Source organism: Apaloderma vittatum, unplaced genomic scaffold (genome assembly GCF_000703405.1).
Source record: "Apaloderma vittatum isolate BGI_N311 unplaced genomic scaffold, ASM70340v1 scaffold17669, whole genome shotgun sequence".
NCBI classification, from domain to species: domain Eukaryota; kingdom Metazoa; phylum Chordata; class Aves; order Trogoniformes; family Trogonidae; genus Apaloderma; species Apaloderma vittatum.
Window position 1 is genome coordinate 24295 of NW_009737171.1, and position 10316 is coordinate 34610.

Below are 10316 nucleotides of genomic sequence, written 5' to 3' on the forward strand. Positions count from 1 at the left end.
AGTTACCTCAGCCTCTCTGACCTCTGCTTTCCCCTGCATACAGAGCTCACCCGCTGCAGAGGATGACTGGGAAGCTCACACATTCCTGCAGCATGAAACACCCAAACACATCAAAACAGCACAACTCGCCTAAGTTTAACCATACTGAACGCTGCGCAAGTATCAAAACTGCAGGCCCTGCTCAGTTGAAGCATCTGCCTCAATGGAGGCAAATAATTCCAAGACAAAGCAGTATTTAGAAGTATTTTCTCATTTTGATCTCTTGTACATTTTTGCACGGGCAAAGGAATCAAGTTCAGGCAAATCCTAACGGAAACAAGAGTAACAAAGAACTGCATCACCCATGAGAACCGGTTGAATCACATAATTACTTGCAGCAACCATTCTTTCATGTTTGGGTTTTTGCCTGTTTTCCCTGCATAAGAGCAGAAACTTATGTGCTTCATCTCCTCCTGTTAGCTTTTGGAACCACTACCAGTTGTATCAATTGTGGAGAGATGTTTAGAAATAGCTGGTTCATTTCCTGCCTCATGACAATTACTTGGTAGATCCAGGAGGTCCAAATGAGCACCCTCCACCACGGGACCAATGAAGACCCTACAGCCTTTTTGCATTTATGCCTGCCTAACTGCAACACACAGGCAGGAGAGGTAGGACTAGTGTGGTAGGGCAATGGCTTGAAGAACAACAGGCACAAATCCCAAGGGATCAAGTCTTGCCAATTCTGCTGCTTGTGGCACAACTATTTGTAAATGGGATAGAATACTTAGAAAGAACAGTGTCAAGGAGGATGGGCATGGAGGCAGCAGCACAGAGAACGATATCCTTCCCCTCCTTTCCACCCCAGCAACTTCTGTTTCTGGAATTTCTGTTTTTAAAAAAGAATCAGTTGAGTTCTGCATGATTCCCAGAATGGAAAACGGTGAAGGGACAAAGGAAGTAGGTGTGAGAGGAAAGACTGTCATACACACACAAAAGTAGGTTTCACATCTGAAGGACTTCTATTCACCATTTAAGCAAGAATCTCAGCTTGCCCAGACAGACAAGCTTCTACAGAGACTTCCTTATCACCTGACCTCTGCTCCACACCGTGACTTCTGACAGCAACAGTCTCCCTCCATCCCTACTTCATACCTCGTTTATTGTTCTATTGTTCCAGTCTTCATCTTCTCCCACAACGTGCAATTCTTTGAGACCTGGTAGCAGGGCTCTCTTATCAGCTACATTTGCATATCAGGTCAACATCCCACACCACTTCACTGTTCCCTCATGCAAATGTCTTCAATCTGCATTCCCCACATTCCTCTACATGTCTAACCTTAGTGTCATAACCTTTACATCTGGTTCAGCCTTTGGTTCCGCTGCCACAACAGTGACCAGAAGCAGTACTAAGAAGCTATGCTTTAGCAAAAAGGTCAACAAAATTAACTTGTTTCCTGAGGCAGCGAGACATGGCAACTGTTCTGGCTGTATGGGCCTGTGTTCAGTAGGAAGACTCAAATGTGTTGGGCAGCTCCAAACATCAGCCTCAAAAATACACGTGATCTCAGTGCTTATGGGGAAAGATGGTGGAGGGAAGGATGCAATATGAACTCTACATGGAGATGGGTAGGAGAGGAAAAGAGGCTTACAAAAGCAGCAACCGCTGGGAAGTTTCAGACAGCACTTAGAACTGACTGGGCAGGAAAGAATGAAACTGCATCACTGCCACAGAACTTAAGCAGTTTGATTTTCTAAAAGAATTGATAGCCTAGAAGTAAACGCTGGCACAGAAATACTTTAAAGCATCACCAAGGCATATCCAGCAGGTCAAAACTGAACAGGAAAAATTCCTTTTTCCTGAAACAGCAATAAAAAAAACAAAACAAAACCACTCTTTTTTTAAAAAAGAAAAAGTAAAGGTCCTTTGCCTCTTCTGTATTAGCATGGAACAGTGAAGGAGATTTTACAATCTTGACCAACCTTGAACAGGCAGCAAAAAGCAGATTATCTCAGTTCAGTCCGAATCTTCCAAGCAATGCAGTTCTTTACAAGTGTGGTCTCTGCATTTCCCATTTCTATTTGTTTCCTATCTTCCAAATTTCTACTTCCCCCTCGCTCCCTAAATTTTTTAGGAAATTACACTATCTTTACATAAAATATAACCTAAGGAATGGCAACGATGTTAATTTCTTCTAAGAGCGTGTTTGGGATTAACTTAGTTAAGAGAAGCTCAGAGATAAAATGCTGCTTATCTGGGCAAGATGCTCTGGCATTGCTAGCCACAAGATATCAAAGTAGCATAAATCAAAGAAAGGTTCCCATGAAAGAAAAGGAGGAGAGGTTTTGTTTGTTTGTTTTTCTCCTACTGACCTTTCAGAACAGTGCTTCCAAACAAGCTCCTATCACCAGGTTAAGTCAAGGAAACTCCAGTTCTTACCTATGTATTTTCATGTTTTATGTTGGTAAGGAGGTAAGAACTTGCTCTTGGATCAGGGCTTTAGTTTCTAATTAAAGTTACATTGCTGCAACAATTGCAAAATGTTTCACAAAAAAGACCCCAAAACAAACTACGGAAAAAACAGGATTCTAGCTTGCTCAGAAGGTTTCACACATCAAAACAGTTTTAAAAGTATCTCTCCAGCAAGGGTACGAATCTTCAGATCTAGTTAAAACAACACGATAGACACAGACACAAAGAGTTTTCCATTTGCTTTCTCTTTAATGGACTCCCCACACTCTGACCACCGTGTACCTGATATTCTTGTCAAAGTCAACTACCCTCAGCTCCTTTTTTCAGGTATTCCTAAACTGTGGTTTCTTGAGTAGCACTGGCTCCTCAAGCGATTAAAGCAGAATTCCCATATTGAGGTTATGTATCCAGGGGCCTGGCTGGGTAATCAAAAGTCAAGGCTCTGGAAGGAAATGAGCAAACACCGAGCAAACTACAACACACACACAAGTTACGCTGGAGTCTGGCTGCATGTCCAGACCTGTCTTATCTCACAGTGAATTGTCAATGTATCCAGAGGGTCACTGTCTGCCTCAGCATCAGTCCTACAGCTCTTTCTCTGTCCACAAAACTAAGGTACATGATGAGTGTCTTGGCAGAAAGATTTGGTAACGGCTCACGAGATAAGAAAGGCAGGCTGGAACTCCAGAGTTTTTGGGTCTAGGAAGTGCAACGCTGGACGTGAGGAGCAAACTATCTGTTGTGAGCTGCCTCTGATCCAGATAAACAAACAAAACCAGGGAGACCTTTCCTGCTTCTATTTAAGGCTAAAAGTCATTCAGCTACCACTATTGCTCTAGAGTATTTTACCGTTACAGTTTCTAGTGAGAGAGAGCAATAAACCACCCAGAGAAAGATCATATCTCACACTCTGAAAGAAAATAATGTATTAGTGAATGAACTGTCAAAAAATCATTTATGTAAAAGCACGTTCTATTTACAAAACTCAACTTGCTCTTTAGGACAAGTAAAACCACTACTGAAAAAAATATACATATAGAAATGCCTCATCTTTCAAACAGACATTTACAAATACTCTGCTTTTCTTAAACTACTAGAAACATGAAGACATTTGAAATTAAGAGTGCATTCTGCATGCATTTAGGATAGAAATACATTACTGGATTTCAGCGTGTCATTTCTTATCATTGTCAATGACACGCTCTTAGGCTCTTCTAAAACACCACAGCCTGGCTATTACCTTAGGATCTCAAAAGGAGGATATGAATCTTCGTTTTGCTATTAAAAAGGACATCCTGATTGTCATCTCAGCAGGAGAGTCTGGTCTTGTCAAACTTGGCGTCCTTTTCCCTGAGCTTCCTTTTAGTATTTTGCTAGGCATGATGACGGGTGGCTTGGTTTATTTACAAGTCCTCGGTCAGCACTCTTCCGTTATAAGGCAGAGTTCAGAAATTCAAGGAGTTCTGCACGGTTCCGGTCTCTCTGTAGAACAGAAAAGCAGAGGCAGAGGTTTAACACACCTGTACTCAGTGGGCCAAGACTGCAGAGCACTGCTGCTTTCTGTGGGGCTTTCACATCTCAGCACGCTCCACATTCAAACTGCTGGATACAACGAGCCACCAGTGAAATGTGAGTGCCCAGAGGAAGCGCGAGGTGCCAGGTACTCGGGAGAGATGCTACAGGAGACAAGCTGTCACTGTCACTATTTCATGATACGTTATCTAAGCGGCTCCCTGTCAAGGCTCCATCAAGTTGTCATCATGTAGCTTGTGGCCTGCTCAGGAAGGAACTTACAAGCAGAACAGATGCAATTCCCTAGTGTCTGAGGCAACTTTCACTGTACACACAGCAAGTCTTGTGCTGTGGGAAGTATAATCTTTTTTTTCCTATGCATAAGCAGCAGCTTGCAGCATAACAGAAAGGGAACCATCAATTTATGTCTGTTCTTTACCTAAGAGACGGCTCAAACAGTCAAAACACTTGTTTCCAGTGTTTTTAAAATAAAAATTTATAAAACAATTATTGAATCGTAAAACATTTTCAAATATGAGTGTTGTTCAATCCAGCATGTTCATGACCATGGCCACCAATCAAAAAGGGACCAACATCAAATATCTGACATCAAATATTGGAACAAGCAGGTTACTGGGATAAGGGTAGCGAGCATTCAGCACAATTTAACACAAACTTCAGTGCCTCAGGAAGAAGATAACGCATTTTTTGATCAAATTTAACTCTGAATGCTCAGGTCTGCTTTGGTAGCTATAGAACAAACTCCTACTATTGAATCAGAATCCACCACTTCGGGTACCTCAGCAAAGTAACACTTTTAACACATACTGACTAGTACCAGAAGCCCTCTGCAGATCACTGAGGTGTGGAAACGGATGAAAAGAGGGAACATTAATTCAAGTGCAGAATCCAAACACCCATAGCGATAGCACAAAATGCTGCTCCTGGTATCTGTTTCCCTGGGTGTCTCAGCAAAAGCATCTGCCTGCTTTGAAAGAACACATGTGCCTATACTATCGTCTTCTTTCAATTCCTCTCTAAATAATGGCCAGCCTCGCATGCGTCAGGAAAGCTCAGTAAAGCAGCAATTACCACAACTGATCACAAGAGACTGGAAGAAGACGAGAACAATTAAAACCAGTGCAAATTAAATCAATTGAGAAAGCCACAAACCAGCTGAACATTACGGACTGAAATTCTAAGAACCTGCACAAGCATACTCCGGTTTATCTACTCATGCCTGAGTATTCCAAGCCCACTCAAAACACAAAACCTGCCAAAAGAATGAATTTCTCAGATGGCATTGTAGCCATGTTAAAAGCTACACTCAATTTATAACTCCTGACTGTAAGATCTACTCTTCCATAAAACGCTACTGTTAGAAAAAATACTAATAGCTACAGTGTATTCCCTTAGGGATATACAGACTGTATTAACTCTTACCTCTTTATCCTTCTTAGACTTTTTTATTCTCATCTTAATTTTCTTGCCAGTTATCATGCTGTAGTTTTCATTCTTCTTTTTGTTTTTGAAGAACTAAAATGAGATCACACATAATAAAATGAACACATTAAAAAGACAAGCTTTGCTTGATTTTGTAATGTTGCAAATCTTAAATAAAATTACAAACAATAATCTTCTATACTTCCTAACTGTCCAAACCAATAGAGACGGGTTTCTATTTGCTGATGACAAAACTGGTAGCATTATAAACATTTTTATGGCAGTACAGATTAAGTGTTTAGACAAGAAATATAATGGCACTTTAGACTCACACAAGCATACCTTGGAAAGCTGGACAGGCCCTGTTTTCTCTCTCTTTTTCTTTTTTTCTTTCTTCTTCTTCATTTTGTTTTCTTTTTTCCTTTTCTACAAGTATAAGACATATACTCTTATGCTTACAGATTCACAAAGGCAAAAAAGAGAAATCCAAGAGTAGCTGTCAATACTCCAGCTAGTCAAGACAGCCACTACTGCCTGCCCTTACCACTGCTGAGTAGGTACTATCTGAAGTATATGAAAAGTAATGCAGTAGGGTTGACAACCCCTGAGATCTCAAGAAAATGGTCTGATCCTTTATTCTGTCTTTTATGTAACCTCAATATATAAAAAAATCACTGAACAGGAAGTCCTAATAAAGTGAAAAAGAAAAATTACAACAGAATCTTCTGCTTTCTCACTGACTACAAATAATTTCTTCTTACAAATTCTACAATTACAAATATTCCCCATTTCCCTTTTCTTCAGACTACTCTAAATGCTAGCGGGACCAACAACAAATGGCAAGAGGAACCTTTAAATTATTTGACCTTTAGCACACAGCCAAGTACATGCCAACCTATCAGTTCCCTTACTCTAACCCTAAAAGCATGAATCACACTTACATAGCAACAGACAGAAGCATGTCCTACATGACAATTAAGGTTATTGAAATATGAAGAACTACATTCTGTCTAACTACTCTTTTGTCTTTGTAAATGTTTACCTTTTTGTTGTGTTTTTCTTTTTTCTTTTTCTTTGATTTAGACTTGGGAGAATCTAAAGTTAAAACAAAAACAAAATCAAACCCTGTTAAGTTTAGCATTCAGAAAAAGGCATTTAGTTTTAGAGAATAAGGCATATAGAAATGTAAAACATAAGGAAAAAATGCTTTAATTAAGCTATATATATATATCAACACTGGTTGAGACTAACTCTGGGAAAAGCAACATATCAACTTACTGCCACTTACTGGTCTAACATGGAAACTGAAAATAGCCAATTTACGCAGTGATTACTTACACCTATATATTATATTAATAGAGACAATACTTCCCTCTTCCCAGCAATATGGAACAAGCTGCATTCCCAGTTTCTATATCCTCATATCTCTCTTTCCACAGCAAAGGATGTCCTTTCTGCATTCAAGTGAGCTTTATTTCTCCATACAACCTATGTTACCAGCAAGGTTGCTGAAGGTTAGTATGGCAAATAGCTCAAGAGAGCAGAAGCCAGTTTTCCCCACTGTCCTCTTGGTTTTCCCAGCCACTGCTCAGTGTCTAACAGCCAGAGTGACAGCTGCACTCTCTAAATAAGAGAAAGAGATAAAAAAATGCCAGAAGAAATATCCATTTTGCTACCTGTAGAGGTTTGACCCTGGCCAGCAGCCAGGTGCTCACACAGCCACTCTCTCACCCCTCGCCCCTTCTCTGCTAGACAGGGGGAGAAAATATAACAAAGGGCCCATGGTTTGAGATGAGGACAGGGAGATCACTTGCATCTACTGTCCCAGGCAAAACAGGCTCGATATGGGGGAAATTAGTTAAATTTACTAAAGAACAAATCAGAGAAGAGTAATGAGAAATAACACAGATCTTAAAAAAAACCCCAAATACCTTCCCCCCATCCCTCCCTTCTTCCCAGGCTTAACATCAATCCCAGTTTATCCACCTCCTCCCTCTAAGCAATGCTGGGGGACAGTGAATGGGGCTGTGGTCAGTTCATCCAATGTTGTTTTCATTGCTTCTTCTTCATCCAGGGGAGGACTCCTCACTCTTCCTCTGGGCCACTGTGGGGTCCAGGGGGTCTTCACACACTTTCTCCAATGTGAGTCCTCTCACAAGAGACAGTTCTTCACAAACTTCCCCAATGTGAGTCTCTCCATGGGGTGCAGTCCTTCAGGGGGAAACTACTCCAGTGCGAGTCCCCCACAGTGTCACAGAAGTCCTGCCAGCCAGCCTGCTCCAGCATGGGCTTCCCACGGGGTCACAGCCTCCTTCAGGTATCCACTCCATCTAGCCTGGGGTCCTCCATGGGCTGCAGGTGAACATCTACACCCTGTCACACCCATGGGCTGCAGGGGGACAGCCTGCCTCACCACGGTCTTCACCACGGCCCGGGGGACTCTCTGCTCCAGCGCCTGGAGCACATCCTCCTCTCTCCTTCTTCACTGACCTTAGTGTCTTCACATATTCTTATTCCTCCATCTCTCTGTCAGCTATTGTGTGGCACAGTCCTTTTTCCCTGTTTCTTAAATATGTTTTCACAGAGGCATTCCTCTCCTATTGTTTTACTGATAGGCTTAGCCCCGGCCAGCAGCAATGGTCGGCATTGGCTCTATCAGACTTAGGGGAAACTTCTAGCAGCTTCTTGCAGAAGCCACCCCTACAGCCCCCTGCTGCTGAAATCCGACCAGGCAAACCCAATACACCATCCCAAGGAATGTTACTCCACTCCTGCTATACTTGACACACAAGAATGGGGCTGACTTCCTCATTCAGGGTCTTCAGCTGCAGGTTAGGCAAGCTCTTTCACTGTTCTGCTCTTAGGATGTGTTTCTTCCACAGCTAATTCAAATCCCTCCTGTTGCAATTTAAGGTCATTATTCTTTGCTCTGGAAGCCACAGAATGATTTTTCCACTCCCTCTCCATAGCACCAACTACCTACACCTATATATCCATCTCAGCTCACATTTTTTCTTCTCTAGACTGAGTAAATAGAGTTGTTTAAACACGCCCTTGTAGGACATTTTTGCTAGATCATCTGCTTCCTGCTGTGAATGGGAAAACTTTGGGAATTTTTAGCCCTAAAGTTTCAGCGAATCTCTGAGCATACAGACTAACAACTTATGCTTCATTCACAATAACTTTTTCCTCTGAGATATATTTCTTGACATATATTCTTTTCCCTCCAAAGACAACCAGAGAGTATGGCAGGAATCCTCACACAGTCAGTGTCTGACATGACATTTTAATTCCTTTTTAGAAGTTTTAGAATGTAGTGCATGGGATAAAATTCATTCAAGATGAAAGGAAGACCCTTGCACAATCAAAGGTACAAGTTAAGAGATTTGAATATTTTCAGAATATATTTATGTCATACATTGAATCAGGCCACTGTAGTGTAAGAACAAGTAATATTTCCATACAGATGTAAATCTGCTTCAAGAGAAGCACAACATTCTCTGTTAAACTGTGGAATATACAGTCACACACAAATACAAAGTCCTCTACCAGATGGTGAAGTTTCAGCCCACTCTGATGTTAAGACTTTTCATCAGGAGAACTCTAGTTTATACTCGAGTTCTTCCCAATAGTAGTAAAAAAAGATAAAATACACCTCAGTGTTAAGCCTGACACATTTTATTAAAAAATGGCAATTTGGTCACATTATCTGCAGCAACACCAAATATTTTAATACAGAATATCAAACCAATGTATTCTTGATATAATCAGCAATACATTCCCCTCCAGGTCACAGGTTATACTCATAGAAAAGATCTGCACTTACTCCCAGGAAGTATCTACCCCAAGTCCTCTAAGTAAGAATCCTCTTAGCATGAAAAGTCTTAATCCTGCAACGCATGCATATGTGTTCCCATCAGTGTGATCATTGGTATTAATAAACTTCATGGGAGCCCTCACAGTTAAATGTTTGAAATGTTAAGACCAAAGTAAGACTAAATCAAACATCCCAACTGTAGTCTAGGCATATGGGTGAAGTATAAAAAGATCTGTATTCGTTATAATTTCAAAACACAGACTTTCAAGTATATACAGCACACTGTTACAGAGAAACATTTCTTCCAACATCAGTTTCTATTTTGAACTTATTTAAATTAACACAGGAACATGCATACTGTGTGTAAAGAGGCACCTTAACACAGCAACAGGAAGGGGTTGAGAGGAACATTCCGAACATGCAGCACTGGTATTCCACACACTCCCTTTGTGATGGTTTAGCCACATTTAAAACAAGCTTTAAATGTTTCCAAGGGTGCTATCAGAACTGGTAAACATCGCATTTATGCATGGCGGTAGCTTACCTCTGCTACTTGAGGAAGATGACCTTGATGATGAGTGTGACGAGGAGGAAGAAGTGGATGTAGTGCTAGAAGACGACGTGGATGAAACGGATGATGATCTGCTTCTACTGCGTTTTCGTTTCCTTTTTTCTTTTCCTTAGGACAACACAAAGCAACAGTGACAAGCCTGCGTAATAACTGTGCTCTACAAAAACGACTTTTCACATAATTTAAACACAATGAACCTCTATTCTGAGGGTTTTTTTTCCCCCTTTTCCAGTGTACCACAGTCTATTATAATGAGCAAATGACGATGCTCAACATTGGGGTCAAACATGGTAACCGGCGTAAAGAAGAACACCCACACCACCACAGCCCCGACACCGCTCAGCAATGCCTACCTCGGACTTTCAGCTCTTCTTCCGAAGTCGCACACAGCGTCCTACTTTTCTCATCTTTCCCGTTATCCATATCTAACGAGAGCCAAAAGTACGTTCAAGAACATCATTTCCAGAACACTTTTGGGGGGCGTGGGGGGGGTTGGGGGATGAGTTGCAGCACGAAGACAA

The 10316-nt window shown here is 41.3% G+C and overlaps 1 long non-coding RNA gene across 1 annotated transcript; it reads right to left on the reverse strand.

The window, feature by feature from the left end:
* Positions 1 to 3363: 3363 nt before the first annotated feature.
* Positions 3364 to 9903, reverse strand: LOC104279824. The gene is made up of 5 exons (XR_717873.1): positions 9769 to 9903; positions 6450 to 6502; positions 5750 to 5833; positions 5408 to 5500; positions 3364 to 3934 (listed from the first exon to the last, which is right to left on the reverse strand). It is a non-coding gene; the product is annotated as an uncharacterized LOC104279824 (long non-coding RNA).
* Between the last annotated feature and the right edge of the window lie 413 nt (positions 9904 to 10316).